The sequence below is a fragment of the Aethalodelphis obliquidens genome, unplaced genomic scaffold (genome assembly GCF_003676395.1).
Source record: "Aethalodelphis obliquidens isolate GAN/ISIS:26980383/991018 unplaced genomic scaffold, ASM367639v1 scaffold40, whole genome shotgun sequence".
NCBI lineage: Eukaryota > Metazoa > Chordata > Mammalia > Artiodactyla > Delphinidae > Aethalodelphis > Aethalodelphis obliquidens.
Window position 1 is genome coordinate 2,827,177 of NW_020837984.1, and position 19,979 is coordinate 2,847,155.

Below are 19,979 nucleotides of genomic sequence, written 5' to 3' on the forward strand. Positions count from 1 at the left end.
TTTTTTTTGTGGTACGCGGGCCTCTCACTGTTGTGGCCTCTCCCCTTGCGGAGCACAGGCTCTGGACGCGCAGGCTCAGCGGCCATGGCTCACGGGCCCAGCCGCTCTGCTGCATGTGGGATCTTCCCAGACCGGGGCACGAACCCATGTCCCCTGCATCGGCAGGCGGACTCTCAACCACTGCGCCACCAGGGAAGTCCCTCATGTTGATTTTTGAGATTTAATCCACTGCTCCTGAGGCTGCTGGGAGAAATTTCCCTTTCTCTTCTTTTTTCGCACAGCTCCTGGGTTTCAGCTTTGGATTTGGACCCGCCTCTGATAATAGGTCGCCTGAGGGCATCTGTTCTTTGCTCAGAGAGGACGGGGGTTAAAGAAGCAGCTGATTAGGGGGCTCTGGCTCACTCAGGCCGGGGGAGGGAGGGGTACGGATGTGGGGTGAGCCTGCAGCGGCAGAGGCCAGCATGACATTGCACCAGCCTGAGGCGCGCCTTGCGTTCTCCCGGGGAAATTGTCCCTGGATCACGGGACCCTGGCGGTGGCGGGCTGCACAGGTTCCCGGGAGGGGAGGTGTGGAGAGTGACCTGTGCTCGCACACAGGCTTCTTGGTGGTGGCAGCAGCAGCCCTAGCGTCTCATGCCCATCTATGGGGTCCGCGCTGATAGCCGCGGCTCGCGCCCATCTCTGCAGCTCCTTTAAGTGGCACTCTTAATCCCCTCTCCTCACGCAACAGGAAACAAAGAGGCAAGAAAAAGTCTCTTGTCTCTTCCGCAGGTCCAGACCTTTCCCCGGACTCACTCCTGGCTAGCCATGGTGCACTAAGCCCCTGCAGGCTATGTTCACGCCGCCAACCCCAGTCCTTTCCCTGCGCTCCAACCGAAGCCCGAGCCTCAGCTCCCAGCCCCTGCCCGTCCTGGTGGGTGAGCAGACAAGCCTCTCGGGCTGGGGACTGCTGGTCGGCACCGATCCTCTGTGCAGGAATCTCTCCACTTTGCTTTCTGCACCGCTGTTGCTGCACTCTCCTCTGTGGCTCCGAAGCTTTCCCCCTCCGCCACCCGCAGTCTCCGCCCGTGAAGGGGCTTCTAGTGTGTGGAAACCTATCCTCCTTCATCGCTCCCTCCCACTGGTGCCGGTCCATTCCCTATCCTTTTGTCTATGTTTATTCTTTTTTCTTTTGCCCTACCCAGGTACGTGGGGAGTTCCTTGCCTTTTGGGAGGTCTGAGGTCTTCTGCCAGCGTTCAGTAGGTGTTCTGCAGGAGTTGTTCCACATGCAGATGTATTTCTGGTGTATCTGTGGGGAGGAAGGTGATCTCCGCGTCTTACTCTGCCACCATCTTGAAGCTCCTCCTCATTAAATCTTAAACGTTATTTTTGAATCACAGCTTTTAGTGTTCCATAATTCGGCCACTGCTAAGTTCCCTAAGATTCCCAATTTTGTCTTTACTATATTCTGTAGGCCTTGCACCATGTACAGCACCTGGCATATGTGAGGTACTCAGTATTTCACGATTTGAATTGAATCACTTTATTAGCCAATTGTTTAATACAGACCTATGATAATGATTATGAGCCTCTCGACAAATTTGAGGGGGCTTAAATATTAACAAGTATTTTAGTTATGCTCAATGTCATTTTCATTATAGCTCTATTGATATTTCTAAGTTCTTTGAATGTTATATCAAACGAGTAAGTACTCATTTCCCCAGAGTTCCACTAGCTGTCTGTGGGCTTACTGGTATGTATGTCTCAAAGAATGACCTCTTTTTACAAAGAATGACAAAAGGACAAAACCGTCCAGACATCAAGCAAAGAAGAGTTCTGAATGAGATGTCACCAGTCTAAGTGAATCAGACCCTGTTCTCAGTTTGCACCTTCCATTACGTTTCACTCACTTTGATTTTCTCCACCCCTGGCTACAGGGCATAAGCTTCCCGCATAAAATATTTGCTCATGTCTATACAAAGGTGGTATCAAAGTTCAGACTCATTCAGGGTCATAAAAGAGAACTCCATTTGAGCTCTCCATAACAAAAGATGGTGGTTTCATGGGTTGATTTTAAGAATATAACAATATATTTTAGAGACTTAAAAAAGGAAGATACTATCGGGCCTAGGGGAAGAATCAGAATAATCAAATTTACACAAAATAATTATCCTTCTTCCTTCTTTTACTCTTGCCCTCTCATGATTCTTGGCTTCATTTTTCTTTTTGTGTGTCAAGTTTTCTTTACTTTAGTCCACAAGGCAGAAAGTAATCATTCATAGTTTTACTTACAACTCCACTTACAATGGAGTTGGGGTTTCTAAATTCAATTTTAAATTCCCAATTTTGAATTCGAGAGGGATGGCTTATTGGCAGAGACTAGATTCTCAAAATAAGCCAGTCAATCAATTATGGTTAAGGAGGCAGAGTTATGCTAAAACAGCATGGCTAGATTCACACACACACACACACACACACACACACACACACACACACAATATGTATCTGATTTTGATGATAACAGCAATGATAGAATCTCAAGTATAGTGAGTTTTATGATGTCACCCTCAATATCCAAATCTACTGGAAACCTCAGAATGTGACCTTATTTGGAAATACGTTCTTTGCAAGTGTAATTATCGTAAGGAACGAGATAAGAAATTATGCTGAATTAGGCTTAGATCAAAACCCAATGATAGGGCTTCCCTGGTGGCACAGTGGTTAAGAATCCGCCTGCCAATGCAGGGGACACGGGTTTGAGCCCTGGTCCGGGAAGATCCCACATGCTGTGGAGCAACTACTGCACCTGCACTCTAGAGCCCACGTGCCACAACTACTGAAGCCCACACGCCTAGAGCCCGTGCTCCACAACAAGAGAAGCCACCACAATGATAAGACTGTGCACCGCAAAGAAGAGTAGCCCCCGCTTGCTGCAACTAGAATGAAGCTCGCGCACAGCAACAAAGACCCAACGCAGCCAAAAATAAATAAATAGCATAATTAATTTAAAGAAATGACTTGTAAATAAATAAATGATAAATATTGCTAAAATAAAAAACCAACCCAATGATAGTAACCTTCTTTTTAAGAAACAGAAAGGACACAAGGAGAGAGACACAGAGAAGAAAGCGATATGAAGATGGAAGCAGAGATCAGTGATGTGTCTGTGTCCATAAGCCAAAAAATGTTAAGGATATTGTGTAACCTCCAGAAGTTAGGAGAGAGGCATGGGAAAGTTCCCTTCAGAGATGGCAAGACAAAGAGCATGTAATGGCAAAATTACAACATTCTGACAGTATGAAATAATGACAGAGGGAGCCAGCCCTGTTGATTCCTTGATTTCACACTTCTGGCTTCATGAACTGTGAGAGAATAGATTTCTGCTGTCTTGTAACCACCAAGTTGGTAGTAGTTTATTATTGCAGCCCTAGTAAATAAATAGACCAAGAAAAGAGAAAAAGACTTAAGGAGACCAATTGAGGAGTTCCTTTTTTCCACCAAGAGATTCCCCTGCCTTCTTCTCTGGTAAACAATGCATTCTGTATTTTATCTTAGCCAGGTAAGCTATTTTCTTCCAATGTTCAACTTATATCATATTAGTTTATGACTATAAAAGGATCCCGAGCAACTTAAAATAGAACGATGCAATAACAGTTGACTATTATTGCTCACAAATGGCAAAAAAGCGGAAGATAGCTACTCTTTATTTCTATTCCTTTACTGATTTAAACTCATGTAACTAAGTGGTAATGTTTCCTCACTTTAAGGACAAAGTGTACTCCACAGTTCTCACTTAAGCATTCATCACCAGGCCTCAAGGTCCTTGCATCATTTGGGATTGATTCAGTAAAAAAGTGACTAAAGTGAAGTGCTTGAACTGGTCCTCAGATATTTCTGTAGTCATTGCATACCTTTGCAAATAGCTTTTTAATAGCGAAACTGCCACATTATGATTTAATTTGTACTGAACAAATGAGGACATATTATCATCTCAGCCAATATTTGAGTTAGCTCAGGAGAATTTCAAGCAACTTGGATGAATTTGGCTGCAATGCAGTGCCTGAAATAAAATAAACTTTGTTTTTTGGTGTGTTATGTAAAAATATAAGTACATATACATGAATTGAAAACAACCTTCATTTTATATAACCAGAATAAAAACTAAAATGGAAAGATGCCAGCTTTTTTTTTTTTTCTATATTAGAAAATACACTGACTTTTCATTCATGGCTTGATCATGTCTCAAGTGTCCTATGAAGAGAAAATAAAGCAGTAACATGTCATTTATCTGAAGGTCACTTATCCTACAAATCAGCAGTTTGGAACATCAGTGAGAACTTGGTAATAATGAAGAAAGGCCCAAGAGAAAAGAAAGAGATGTCTGTACAGTGTTTGATTTGACTTGATTTAACAAAACACTTGATTTGACCATTCACCAAGAAAGCACTTGATATACAATTTTTTTTTACTGCTATAGTAATACTTTTATAAAGCCCACCTAGCTTTCTGACTATCAATGAATTAAAATTAATCAGAACTAAAGAGCTCTAGAGTTAGTCACAGTGATGACAGAAGGAAGTTAACAGCCTGGGAGCAATGGAGGAAATCAGTAATACTTTAAAATACAGAAAGAAGAGCTCTCTAAAATTATAGCAGATCAATTTTGCAAATTCACAACTCCTGATCAATTTTGCAAATTTACAACTGCTCAAACCTCCCACAATGTCATCTGAACACATATAAATGAAAGAACAAGCACTGCCAAACAAAATTGCCATAATTAAAAAAGATTTTCTTCATAGACTAGAAATGAAGCATATATTTTCTAAACATTCTGGGCTAAGTCAAGAACATCAAAGGTCTGGGGAGGAGGGTCAGTGTAACAGAACCTGTGATTTACTTGGGTGGTGCTCATAAAACATGCATAACAGTAAAGAATCAGAAAATATAACATAATACAAGAAAAGGAATACATTTTTATTGACTGAAAACTCAAGCAGGATGTCTTATACATGTGAAGCCAATCTAGAATTCTGTAATGTATTTAATGAAATAAATCCAGAAATAAACTAACCCCATGGGATCCGAATCCAATAATAGGTGAAACATGCAAAGCCTGTCGTGGGAGGCTTGTGTCATGGAAGGCCAAGACTAAGCATCTTAAAGACAGTTATGTATTCCCTGGATGTGTAATAAAGTAATATCTGTCCAAAGATAGCCTTACAAATAAGAATCACAAAGTGCTAGAGGAAAACCAAAACAATGAAAGGGTTGCACAATTGAGCAAAACAGAGTTATAACTCAGAACATAGAGAAAAGTACAGCAATCTGAAAAGAACTTTAAAGTAATCAATTTAATGTTTTCTACAGAAAAATAAAAGTGAAAGCAACCAAAACAAGAATAAAAAATTATGACACAGAAGTTGATGGTTATTAAATGAGAAATACTTGAATAGGTTTACTACCCAGCCAACTGGAGAGACTTGAAAAATGAAATAGTGAGTTGTAAAATTAGTGAAAACTTCCTTGAATATAGAGCAAAGGATTAAAAAAAAAAAACAAAATATAAAACAAAGTTAAAATACATTAAAGAGAGGAGTTTAATAAAATAAATAAATTGGAAACAGTAGTAACAGTTGAGAGGTGAAATGGTACAAAGGAAAGTGTAAGTATGCTAAAAAACTTTGTCTTGTCCCAAAGAAAGGCAGAACTACGTGATATACTTGTTTAAAAAAAAAGTTGATGTTTTGTGAATAAAAATTTAAAGAAATCCCAAACAAGAAGAAGAAGAAGATGAGGAAGAAGGGGAAGGAGAAGAGAAAGGGGAAGGAAAAGAGACGGCCCAGGAGGAGGAGGAGGAGGAGGAAGAGGAAGAAATATTAAGAATTAGACTGTAGGGCTTCCCTGGTGGCACAGTGGTTGAGAGTCCGCCTGCCGATGCAGGGGACGCGTGTTCGTGCCCCAGTCCAGGAGGATCCCACGTGCTGCGCAGCGGCTGGGCCCGTGAGCCGTGGCCGCTGGGCCTGTGCGTCCAGAGCCTGTGCTCCGTAGCAGGAGGGGCTACAGCAGTGAGAGGCCCGCATACCGCAAAAAAAAAAAAAAAAAGAAAGAATTAGACTGTAAAACTTATAAACCTATAGAGAAAAAAATGGAACAAATAAACAAGATCAAAAAAATTATACTTTAAAAAAAAGGGAGGGACAGGAAAAAAAGAAAAAGTTTGATAAACACTAAAAAAAAACACGTGCTAAGATGGCAGAAATAATTTAAAGTATACCATTAATCAAAATAGGCATATTTGAGTTGAAACTATTATTAGAAAGCATAAGTTATAAATGGATTTTTAAAATGTAGCTAGTATCTGTTCACACAGGAGAAGCTTAAAAGAAAAAAAAAGTTGCAACAAAAGAATATAAACATGTAATGATTTGAAAATGGCTCAGTAATTACTTTAAAGGAGCCTGAGTGTCTGACGGCTGTGAAGACCCTCCCAGCCCTAGATGGCCTAGGTTTTGAAGAGAGAGAAATAAATGTGTCTTGCTTAAGCCACAGTTATTATTGTTTTATTTCATTTTTATCACTGGTTGCTAAATATTCTTATAACCAATACATACTATGAGATATTAAAGCAGATAAAGTGCCTATTCCTCGCTTATAAAAGGATTGATCCACAAAGACAATAATACTCTTGAATTTGGATGTAGCTAACAATAGAGTCTTAAAATAAATCAATCCAAATAATGAAAAACAAGGAGAAGTTGAAAAATTCCCAGTTCCTAGTGGGGAACTTTAATATGGTGTTCTCATATACTTACATTTCAGGCAACAAAAGATAAATAAGAACATATAGGACTGAAATAACCAGGTTTGTTACTAAAAAATATTTAATAGCCGAAGTAACAAAGGCACTGATTAATCATATGAAGGTGTCAAAAAGTAGAAGAGATGTTGGACTTTAACAATCAGTTTGAAGTGCAAAGTCTGAATCAGCTGAATATCAACCATGGGAATAAACAAACAAAACAAATAAGCTGCATATCTGTACCATACAAAGAGAAAACACTTATTATCTTCAATCCCATATTAAATATTATCAATCCTATATCATTACTGACCAGCTACTAGAACATAAAATAATCTTCAATCAATATTACACAAAACATATTCCCTAACTAAAATTAAATAAAATTAGAAATCACATAAATTCATCTGCCCCACTTATTTGAGATATTGGAATACATATGTTTCTTTAATTCATGATTATATTAGTTATATACTGCTGTGTAACAAATTACCCCAATATTTAATAGCTCAAAAAATAAATACTTGTTATATTATGGTTTCTCTGGGTCCAGCATTCAGGTGCTTCTTAGCTGGGTGCCTCTGGGTTGGAGTCTCCCATAAGGCTATAATCAAGGTATCATCTGGGGTTATAGTTATCTGAAGGCTCAATTTAGGGAGAATCTACTTTCAAGTTCACACAAGTGGTTGTTCCCAGTCCTCAGAGAATCCATTTTCAAGTCCATTCATGTGACTACGGCAATCCTTAGCTTCTCACTGTTTGCCAGAGACATCAGTTCCTGCCCCTGCCATGGGGGTTTCTATATGGGGAAGCTCACAACATGGCAGCTAGCTTTCCCACAGAATAAGGCAACGAGAGAGAGTGAGACATAGGCCAGTCTCTTTGTAACATAATCTCAGAAGTGGCATCTATAATGTCAGAATTACTATTTATTTGAAGGATGTCACTCAATGAAAGGAGAATACACATGGGCGTAATACTAGGAGGCAAGAGTCTTTGGGTCCATCTTAGAGGCTTCATGCTATAATGGTTTAAGAGAAAATAAAAGTAGAAAATATAAATTATTTATGACTGAATGACAACAAGAACATTACATATCTAAAATTGTGGATATAGCCAAAGCAGTAGCAGGGAAAAATTCTTTCAAAATGTGGAAAATTAGAATAAATCAGCTAAATATTAAACTCAAAAAGATAGAAAAAGCAAAACAACTAAAGAAAATTGAGGAGAAAAAGTAAAAAAGGCAAAAAATCAATGAAATAGGAAAGAATGTTGAGCAATTAAACAGTGGTTGAAAAGATGAACTAGACAGTAAATGGTGTTGGAAAAACATTATAAAAATAATTTAAAAAAACCTGCTTATATCTCTTCCCATATACCAAGAAGAATTCTATTTGGATAAAATACATAAATAAAAAATAATCTAACTTTTAATAACCTATATGAAAACATGGGGGTATTTTTATAATCTAAGAGTGAGGCAATCTTTCTAAACTATAGCATAATTCAGAAATCCTAACAAAATCAAATATGAAAAATTCAATCTCTTAAAACATAAAAATTATAGTAATAATAATGATAAATTCAAAAATTATGACCTAGGAAAAATGCCTTAATTCATCTTTCAAAAAGGCTAATCTACCTAAAGTTAAAAAAAGATCAACTACCAAAAAAATGGGCAAAGGATATGAACACACTCATTTCAAAGAAAGAGAAATATAAATGGCTCTTAAACATATGAAATATTTCTAATTTAGCTCATAAAATAAGAAACACAATTAAACTATATATAAATTATCCTTTGCATTTATCAAATCAGCAAAATTCTTAAATTTGGTAACATAATCAAATTCCATTGTAGAACCTGTGTGCAATTTCATGTATCTTTAACCCAGCTATTCCACTTGTAATAAATTCCCCTACAGACACATCCATGCTATATGAAATGATTTATGCTCAAAGTTATTTACTGTCACATTCTTTGGAAGAGCAAAAGAATGGAAACAATCTAAATGAGAAAGAAAAGAATTCAGTGAAGAAATTATATTATATTCAGACAATGGAATGTTATATAAACGTAAAAGATAAGAAGTCCTTTATGAACTGACATAAAGATTTCCAAGATATATTGCTATGTGAAAACAGTGAATAATAGTATGTATATGTAACCCATTACGTAAAAAAGCAAAAATAAAAGTAACATATATTTGCATTAGTTTGAAATGAATATAATTACCTGGAAGGATAAACAATAAGCCAGTAGTGATAGTTATGTGCTAAGGCTATAAGAAGTGTTCACGTGAAAACAAAACCGGGAAAAGACACATTGCAGAAGATTTTAAATTTTGCAATGCTCAACTTCCACATTAAGTGGGCAACATGATTATATTATTGAAAATTTATATGCTTTAAAAATGTTATTTTTTAAAAATAGAAATAAAGTAGGAAAAACGTTAAGGTAAAAGCAATAAATTAAACAGAAAATACAAATATGTTGGCTAAAACGTTCCACATTATCAAGAGTTGGCCAGGGGGCTTCCCTGGTGGCACAGTGGTTAAGAATCTGCCTGTCAATGCAAGGAACACGGGTTCGAGCCCTCGCCCGGGAAGATCCCACATGCTGCGGAGCAACTAAGCCCATGCACCACAACTACTGAGCCCACGTGCCACAACTACTGAAGCCTGTGTGCCTAGAGCCCGTGCTCTGCAACAAGAGAAGCCACGACAATGAGAAGCCTGCGCACTGCAATGAAGAGTAGCCCTGGCTCACCGTAACTAGAGAAAGCCCACGCACAGCAACGGAGACCCAACACAGCCAAAAATAAAAAACAAAATTAAATAAATAAAAAATTTTAATAATAAAAAAAACCAGTTGGCCAGGGCGTGAGGAAAGGTAGAATAGGCTAGTATCAATATATCATTGGTGGGAATATGTAAATTACAGCTACTCCTGAGAATAATTTGCAGTACTACTAAAACGGAAAATTACCTATTTCCCATAGTTTTCTTCTAGATACATACATTAGAAGTATATTTACACATATGCACAATAAATTGGCACAAGTATGCTCACTGTGGCATTATTTGCTATAACAAAAAACGTGGTAGCAATCTAAATGCCCACCTGAAGAGATAAATAGTGGTATACCTCAAAATGGAATGATACATCAGTTAAAAAATAAATCTGAGCTACACATGTCAACCTGGAAAATGTTCCATCACTGCAATAATCCCCTTTCATCCACCTTCACCTCCCTTGCCAGTCTATCCCTCCTTAGCACTCATATGTGAAAGCCCCACTCTCCCTCTATTCTCCCTTCACTAAGGCCACTCAATCTGACTAGAGAAAACATGCAATCTTTGCGACTTGTTAATTTAAATTCACTTATCAATTCTCACTGCAATTCTGTTAATCAATTAGTAGCAATTCTCCTATGTATCTGTATTCCAATTAATTGCTTACTCTCCTAAAGGATATTTTCACACTTTATTCCCTCTCCCCAAGCTTCAACTATTTTCACACTCAGCTCATTACTTTAGCCCCTATTTCACTGAGAAATAATAAAATCTGCAAAGAACTTTATCATATCCTTATCACATCAACCAATTTGCCATCAGTTGTACCAATATACTCTGCCTTCTCTTCTGCTACTGTATAAGTTGTCCATGTAAAGCCAACTCATCCATTCATGCACTATATCCAATCATTTTTTTCCTGCATCATTTTTTCCCATCAGCATACAGACATCTTAAAAAGAAAAGCCCTCATGACCTCTACATCTCCTTCAGCTAATGCTTTATTTTCCTGAACTCCTTTTGTATTGTCTATTAAAACATAATTGCCTATTTTAAAAGTGTGCCGTAAAATACCATAAACTTAGTGGTGTAAAACAAGACAAATAATTATCTCACAATTTCTATGGGTCAGGAGTCAAGCATAGGTTAGCTGGGTTCTCTACTCAGGCGCTCAGTGGGTTGAATCAAGAAGTCAGCTGGGGGGCTTCCCTGGTGGTGCAGTGGTTGAGAGTCCGCCTGCCGATGCAGGGTACGCGGGTTCGTGCCCCGGTCCGGGAAGATCCCACATGCCGCGGAGCGGCTGGGCCCGTGAGCCATGGCCGCTGAGCCTGCGCGTCCGGAGCCTGTGCTCTGCAGCGGCAGAGGCCACAACACTGAGAGGCCCGCGTACCACAGAAAAAAAAGTCAGCTGAGACTGTGATTTCAAATGAGGGGTTCATAGGGATCCTCTTCTAAGCTTACTAGCTCCTGTCAGAATTCATCTCCATGGAGTTGTAGGACTGAGTTCCATGTTTTCTTGCTGGCTATTTGCTGGAGGCCCCTCTAAGCTCCTAGATAAGACTCCAGCTCACAGACTCTCTCAGACATAGCAGTTTGCTTTTTTTTCAAGGACAGGAGACGAACTGACCTCACACGTTGAATCTCTGATTTCTGGAGATGCCTTGTCCCTTTTAGAGCTCATTTGATTATGCCAGGGCCACCTGAATAATTTTCTTTTTGATTATCTCAAAGTCAACTGATTTGGTACCTTAATTGCAAATGCAAAAATTTCTTCACCTTTGTAATATAAACGAATCATGGGGTGAAATCCAGATGCAGTTACATCTACACTCAAGGAGAGGTGACACAGGGCATGTACACTGAGCGGTGGCGAACTCAGATGTTCCAAGGATGATTTCTGAATTTTATCTACCACACTTTTGACGTAAAATTCTTTTAAGGATTGGTCTATACCAATTGATTTGTCACCAATTCACTTAGCCTTGACTCCTCTCTAAATAGGCTTTCATCCATACCACTCCATTAAATTGACTCCTGTAAGAGTTATCTATGATATTCATGCTACTAATTCTATTGGTCAGTTGAACCCTCATTTTACTTTACTTACCTTCAGCATTTGACGTATTTAATCATGTTCTCCTTCTTGAAACACTTTCTTCATTTAGATTTCAAGGCATCACATTCTCCTGGCTTTCCTCCTATCTCACTAAGTGTTCCTCCTCATTCTCTTGACTGGTTCTTCATTCTCTCCACAAAACCCTTAAATGTTACAATAACTCTGGGCCTTGTCCTTCTAATCTGCACTCATGTTCTTGTTTTGGTTTTTGTTTTTTTTTTTTGCGGTACACAGGCCTCACTGTTGTGGCCTCTCCCGTTGCGGAGCACAGGCTCCGGAAGCGCAGGCTCAGCGACCTTGGCTCACGGGCCCAGCCGCTCCGTGGCATGTGGGATCCTCCCAGACCGCGGCACGAATCCGTGTCCCCTGCATCGGCAGGCGGACTCTCAACCACTGCGCCACCAGGGAAGCCCTGCATTCATGTTCTTAAATACTTCATCTGATGTCATGGTTTTAAAGATTCTCTATATGTTGATGACTCCCAAATAGATGCCTCTATTTTTGACCTTTCTCTTGAAATCCAGATTCTTATATCTTGCTTCCACTTACCATCTTCATTTAGATTTCTTTCTAAAAAGCATTAATTAATAAACTGACCAAAAGCAATGTCTTAGTTATCTCAGTTCTCAATATGTTTTCTCTATTCCTCAACTCAGTGAATTTTAAGTTCAGTATTCAAATTGCTTAGGTCCAAACCCATGGAATCATCACTGACACTTCTTTTTTTCTCATACCACATTCAGGACACTGAGGGATGCTTTTGGCTATATCTTAGATATACCCTGTATCCAACCACATCTTAAAATCTCCACCACAAATTTGGGTGGAAAAAAAGAGAAAAAATAATATAATTTAAGGGGTTTATAAATCGATCTACCATACAAATCCTAGTCAAATATTTCCTTGTTTAAAATTATTAATACTCACAGTTACTTTAGGATAAAGTTAAAATTATTTTTTATGACCCCTATCTAGACCTTATTTACCTGTGTACCTTCATCTCTGGGTACCTAAGTTTATAGCTTACACTTAATGACACTGAATCACTCATATTTCCTGGAGCAGGCAGAGTTTTCTCTTCTAGAAATATCATCACCCTAATCCCTCTTTTCTATATAAACCCTAATATTCCTTCAGTACTCTGCTCATTTGCCACAAACTGAGGAACCATGGATCATACAAATATATTAGTCTTCCAACTCATTCAATGGCAAAATTAAATAGAAAAATGATAAAAGTCCATGTTCACACATGAAGGATGTCTCAAGGCATTGTATGTGAAATAGGTCCTCATTAGTGGCCTCTTGTAACTTATCAGGGAATAAGATTTCAAAAGTACCATGAAGATCAACCAAAACTCTTCTAGAATCTATTCGATTTTCATATGTACACTGATCTAAAGGCAGTATCAAAATTCATTAAGACCAAATACAAATATTACTACTGTCAACTACATAACTTCGAGGCATTTAATTATTAGCACTCTTGTCTTAAAGAGGAGAAATTCATTTGAGATATGTAGAAAAATGGCTCCCGCAAAGATGTCCATATCTTAATTCCTGGAACATATGAATACGTTACGTTACACAGCAAAAGGGAATTATGTTCGCAGATAGAATTAAGGGTGTAACCAGCTAACTTTAAGTAAAAAATGTTAACCTAGAATATCTGGGTATGCCCAAGGTAATCACAATGATTCTTAAAAGTGGAAGAGGGAAGCTGAAAAATAGAATGTGATGACAGAAACAGGGAGAACAATTTTCTATTTGGCATAAAGTCTATTGTTCTAATTCTTTTCTGAGGTCTGATAGTACCTCTCTTTTCTAATTTGTGATATATTGTTATATTCTTACAGTAAATCCCCCAAACTCACCTACTTTTGCTTCAGAGAGCTCAAGTAGAGTTCTGTTATATGATTCCAAATAAGTCTGAATTTTTAACATGATCTAGAGAAAAAAACAAGAACATAAACGTGTAAATCACTAACTGGGAGGAAAACGTTTGGAAAAAATACATCTGACAAAGAATTTGAATCAAGAATATATAAAGTACTCCTACAACTGAAAAAAGAACATAAAAATGGGCAAAGAATTAAATAGACAATTCAAAAGAAGACATATGAATAGTCAAAAAGCACATAAAGATGCATAATCTCTTTAGTTATCAGGGAAATGCAAATTAAACCACAGTGTGATACCATTACACATCAGAAAGAAAAGCTAAATTTAAAATGACTGTCAATTATGTATGTTGGCAAAAAGTGTAGCAATTGGAACTCTGATACGATTGCAAATATGTAAAAAAAGAGTAAAATCACTTTGTCAGGGTGTTTGGCAGTTTCTTGTCATTTTAATCATACACCTACAATATGACCCCAAAATTCCATTCCTAAGAAAACTAAAAATTGTGTCCATAAAGACAAAAACAAATAAACAAACTTAGATTTGAATGTCCGTAGAGACTATTCATAATAGGCCCAAGATGGATACAACTCAAATGTCCATGAACAGAAGAATGAATATAAAAAATTGAGTTATTTTCTTAAAATAGAATAATATCCAAAAATAAAAAGGGAAGAATTAGTGTTATTTGCAGTAACACAGATGAATATAAAATTTATGCTGAGCAAAAGCAGACAAAAAGAGTATATATTGTATGATTCAATTTTAATGAAAATAAAAGGCTGAAGAACTTTCACATATTCGGGGAGACTAAGGTGACACAACTAAATACAATGCAGGATTTTTGATTGGATCTTAGAACAGAAAAACAGCCTTATGGGATGTCATTAGTGAAATGCTAATAAGGTCTTTTAAGTTAATAATGTTGTATCAATGTTTAGTTAATAGTTAATAATATTGTATCAATGTTAATTTCCTGATTGTAATATTTGTAACGTGGTTAAGTAAGTTGTTAACATTTGGAAGAAACTGGGTGAAGGGTATATATACATGAATGCTCTGAACTATTTTTGTGAAATTTCTGTAAATTTAAAATTATTTCCATCCTTAAAAAAACTAAAAATAGAACTATCATATGACCCAGCAATCCCACTACTGGGCATATACCCAAAGAAGACCATAATTCAAAAAGACACATGTACCCCAGTGTTCACTGCAGCACTATTTACAATAGCCAGGACACGGAACTAACCTAAATGTCCATCAAAAGAGGAATGGATAAAGAAGATGCTGTACATATATACAATGGAATATTACTCACCCATAAAAAGGAAACAAATTGGGTCATTTTTAGAGATGTGGATGGACCTAGAGACTGTCATACAGAGTGAAGTAAGTCAGAAAGAGAAAAACAAATATTGCACATTAACATATATATGTGGAATCTAGAAAAATGGTACAGATGATCTTATTTGCAAAGCAGAAAAAGAGACACAGACGTAGAGAACAAATGCATGGATACCAAGGGGGGAGGGGGTGGATGGGATGAATTGGGAGATTGGGATTGACATATATACACTATTGATGCTGTGTATTAAATAGATAACTAATGAGAAGCTACTGTATAGATCAGAGAACTCTACTCAGTGCTCTGCGGTGACCTAAATGGGAAGGAAATCCAAAAAAAGAGGGGATATATGCATACGTATAGCTGATTCACTTTGCTGTACGGTAGAAACTAAACACAACATTGTAAAGCAATAAAAACTAAATAAAAAAAAAGAGTAAAAACAATTATTTCCAAAAAAATTTTTTTAACAATAACAGAACGATCTAGGATCTAACAATCTCCCCTCTGGATCCTCAAAGCATTTACATCACATCTTTTTCCCAGCTCATCCTTCAATTTAGTATTTCCCTATTTCCCATTCTAAAACTATGCAGCATTTGTAGAATGGCCAATCTTATTTTTCTGAGAAGCAGAAAGCTTTACTTGTTGCTCTATTGCTGATCCTACTTTGGAGGAGCAAGCTGCTCCTCAGACTGATAAATATCTCAGACTTCTACCTCTAAAACACGACACCTTCGTAACATCCTTGAGTTCCCCACCCCCTACCCTCTCCTCACTGACCCTCTCCACACACACATAAAATGAAATGGCTGTAAAGCTGGTGGAATTTGTTATTCTCTAGAGAACAAAAACATTTTATATTACTGGTCAAAAATTAATGCTTTCAAAATGAAGCTTTAGCCTGACTAGGAAACCCCTGAAGTCAGGTGTGTCCAACTGTTCAACAAAGGAGCAAGTAGATTCTGAATAAGTCAGTGAAGATCTGCCTGAGAAAGTTACTACCTTCAAGGGGAGCAGCTGTAGTCCTGAAAATACATCCTGTCTCGACCAAGTGCCTCTGAGAGCAAACCTACCCTATTTCTCAATATTTTCATCATTCCCCCAAGACCTACCCATGTGAGTTAAAAATGATCACAACCTTCTCTAAACTTTGTTCATACAGTTTACCTCTACTGTACCATGTTTCAAATATTGCTTTGAAGTCTCATTATTTATGAACTTATCTTCTCTAGATATCTAGAATGTAAGTTTCTTGAGAGCAGCCCCATATCTTAATCACTTCTATTTCCTCATGATAATTAGTATAATAGCAAATGCCACATGAGAATTTGAGGAATTACTTACCTTGGTTTTCACTAATATATTAGAATCCATTTATTAGTTTTTAAAAATTCATTCAAATTATAGAGCACTAAAGACAATTTTGTGTCTAGTTCGAAAATATCCTTGAGATTTTTCTCCGTTTGAAACTTTATGAAAAGGCAGTTCTCCATACAGTTAGTGAGAACAGAAACTCTCTCCTGACATGTTTCATTGAACAAAACTGGAACGTAGGTCAATTAACCCATTCTATTCCATGAAGATAGAATGAAAATTCATATGAACTTTCCCAGTTAGGACAACCAAAAGAGAATTGTAGATGACTCATTGTATCCAAACAGAGGACTATCTTCAGCACAGATTTGTTCCTCAGATTTGTTAATTCTGAAGGCCTTGTGGTGATTTATAGGACAGATTACATTTCCATGAAAGGAAAATGATGTACATAAATCCTGAACCCAGAAAAGTATAGAGAGTCATATCACCTCTGGGCTAATATGTGGGAGGGAGGACGGGAGAGAGGGAGGAGGGCAGGGCAGTACCAAAGTCTTATCTTAACATCAAATGCCTTGCAGTAAACAAGTGATTTCATAATACCAACACACACACATTAAGCATTAAATACTCGGGCTTCCCTGGTGGTGCACTGGTTTAAGTATCCACCTGCCAATGCAGGGGACACGGGTTCGAGCCCTGGTCCAGGAAGATCCCACATGCCGTGGAGCAACTAAGCCCGTGCACCACAACTACTGAGCCTGTGCTCTAGAGCCCGTGAGCCACAACTACTGAAGCCCGCGCACCTAGAGTCCATGCTCTGCAACAAGAGAAGCCACCGCAATGAGAAGCCCACGCACTGCAACCAAGAGGAGCCCCTCACTCGCTGCAACTAGAGAAAGCCCGCATACAGGAATGAAGACCCAAGGCAGACAAAAAAAATAAATAAATTTATTTGAAAAAAACATTAAACACTCATAGAATTTTTCTAGATTTCTATGGTGCTTTATGCATATTATTCAAACACTAATGGTGTTAATGGAAAAAGACTTCCAATGCTAAAATGAGTAATAAATAATACTTATGACTTCTCCAGATAAACTACTGTGGCTCTCTTAAGTACAGAAGCAAGTTGAGAACAAGCAAATTTGTTTTAAAAAATTAAAAATCCACTGAAATGCCTGAGAACTTTGGCAACTTTGCAAAACAAATACTGCACAGCACCAAGACTGGATGCTATGAAAGTGATGTTCAAGAAAAGATGATGTCCAGTGTTTAAAAAGGAATTACTCTGGTATATGACTTCTGACTATACTGGTAGATTATTTTTAAACTGTTACATAAATATGGCATGTCCTCGGTGCTAGGAAGTTTCTGAAACTGTTTTGATACCGTTTATTTTCTTTCTCATTTACACAGGGAATAAACCAATTTTTACTAAGCTGGATTTGAAGGACATCCAGTTCTAAGCAGAGGAGATAGTCCAATTTTTACTTATGGGCTGTGCTTCTTACATTTACTCAAATAAATTGCTTTCAATTTTGGAATACTCCAAATTAAACTCATAGTAAGGTAGGCTTAAAATGAAAAATACATAAATAAATATAACGAGATTTACTTACATTTGTTAAAGTTACTACTTTTTCACTATTACATATGATAACTTTAAAACAATATTCTATGCACTTTTAAAGAGGTGTAGAGTGAGAAAATATGGGGTTTAACCCACAACATGATTAGGAAAGAAGCACTGTGATGGTTAATTTTGTGTGTCAACTTGGCTGGGCCACAGTGCCCAGATATTTATTCAAACATTATTCTGGATAATTCTGTGAGGGTGATTTGGATAAGATTCACATTAAAATGGGTAGGCTTTAAGTAAAGCAGACTGCTCTCCATAATGTGGGCAGCCAGTCGAAGCCCTGAATAGAACAAAAGACTGGACCTCAGCGAGAAGGAATTCTGCAGCTTGATAGCCTTTAGACTTGAACTGCAACATCAGCTCTTGGCTGGATCTCCATAATTTGTTAGACTTGCCAGCCTCCATAACTGTTATGAGCTACTTCCTTTAAAATAAATCTCTTTACACAGACACACACACACACACACACACACACACACACACACACACACACACACACATGGCCTATTGGTTCTGCTTCTGAATAACCCTGAGTAATAAAAGCTATATCTGAAATGCAGCCTCAACATTAAGGACCCTGTTATTTGAGGTTATTTGAGATATGAGGTAATCAACATTCTTCACAGGACAACAAAGATCCTGTTGAAATAAGAACAAGAAATCTGCTTGGAGATCATTATAAATTCATCCAGAGCCGGTGAAAAGAGAAAAATCATCTAGCGTCCTTTATTTTAGAAAAAACATTCCTCTTATGACAGTTTTTAATATTCTGCACTTAAAAGATGAATAACAAATAGTGATGAATAATAAACATTCCACTAAGTTACCCAATGGTACCCTACTGGTAACCAAGTCCAGAGTTTTTCAACCCCAACTTGACATTTGGACCAGATAATTCTTTGTTGTGGGTACCCCTCCCGTGCATTATAGAATGTTTAACAGCATCCCTGGCCCCTCACCAATAGATCCCAGTAGCATTTCCAAATTGTGATAATAAAAAATGTGTTCAGATATTGACAAATTGCCTTTGGCTGAGAGGAACAGGCCTACACCAAAGCTGCTATCTTAGTCTGCTCAGGCTTCCAAAAATAAATACCACAGTGTGGGTGGCATAGACAACAGAAATGAATATTCTCATAGTTCTGGATGCTTGAAGTCCTAGATCAGGGTGCCAGTATGGTCAGTTTCTGGTTGTTCTCACATGGTGGAGAAAGAGAGCAAGAGAGAGAGAGTAAGAGAGAGAGAGAGAGAGAGCAAGAGTGAGAGCGAGAGAGAGAGAGAGAGAGAGGAAGAGAATATGAGAGAAAGAAAGTTCTGGTGTCTCTTCTAATGAGGAAAATAATCGTACAATGTGCCCACTCTCATGACATCATCACAACATACTTACCTTACAAAGTCCCCATCTTCGAATACTAATACTATCACATTGTATGTTAGGGCTTCAACATATATAAATTTGAGGGGACATAATTCAGTCCATAGCAGCTACCCCTGGAAAGTTTGAAAGTATTTGAAACCTTGTATTTCATGTCAAGTTGATATTAAAATTCTTATTCTGTCAATGTTTCTTTCTAACATAAAAATGAGGATTCTTTTGATAAACTCTTTAAGCAAAAGTAAGATTACCCTGGGGCTCCCTTCATATAACTCCAGGAAGAGGAGTCCCAAGTTCAAGAATCACAGGCATAAGGAGACGAAAGATCAGGATCTTACTGTGTACTTTTTACTATTACTATCTCCAGCATAAGTATTTTGTAGAAATGTCTTTGTAGAAAAAAAAAATAGACTAGATGATCTCCAAAATTTCTTCCATTTCTTAAAAACCTGCATATCTGTGAATTAAAAAAAAATGCTTGCAGAAACTTGGAGTGATTCATTATTTTAAAAGGACCTTGTGAGTATACAGTAGATAGTTTAAAATATGTGAGAGGTTACCAAATAAATGAGAGCTTATTGTTTCTGTGTACTTCTAGAAAGCAAAATTAGGACTAATGGGTTCAGGTTACAGACAGGTGAGGGGTACGGATTTCAACTCAATATAAAAAAAAAAAAAACTTTCTCACACTCAAAGCTGCTA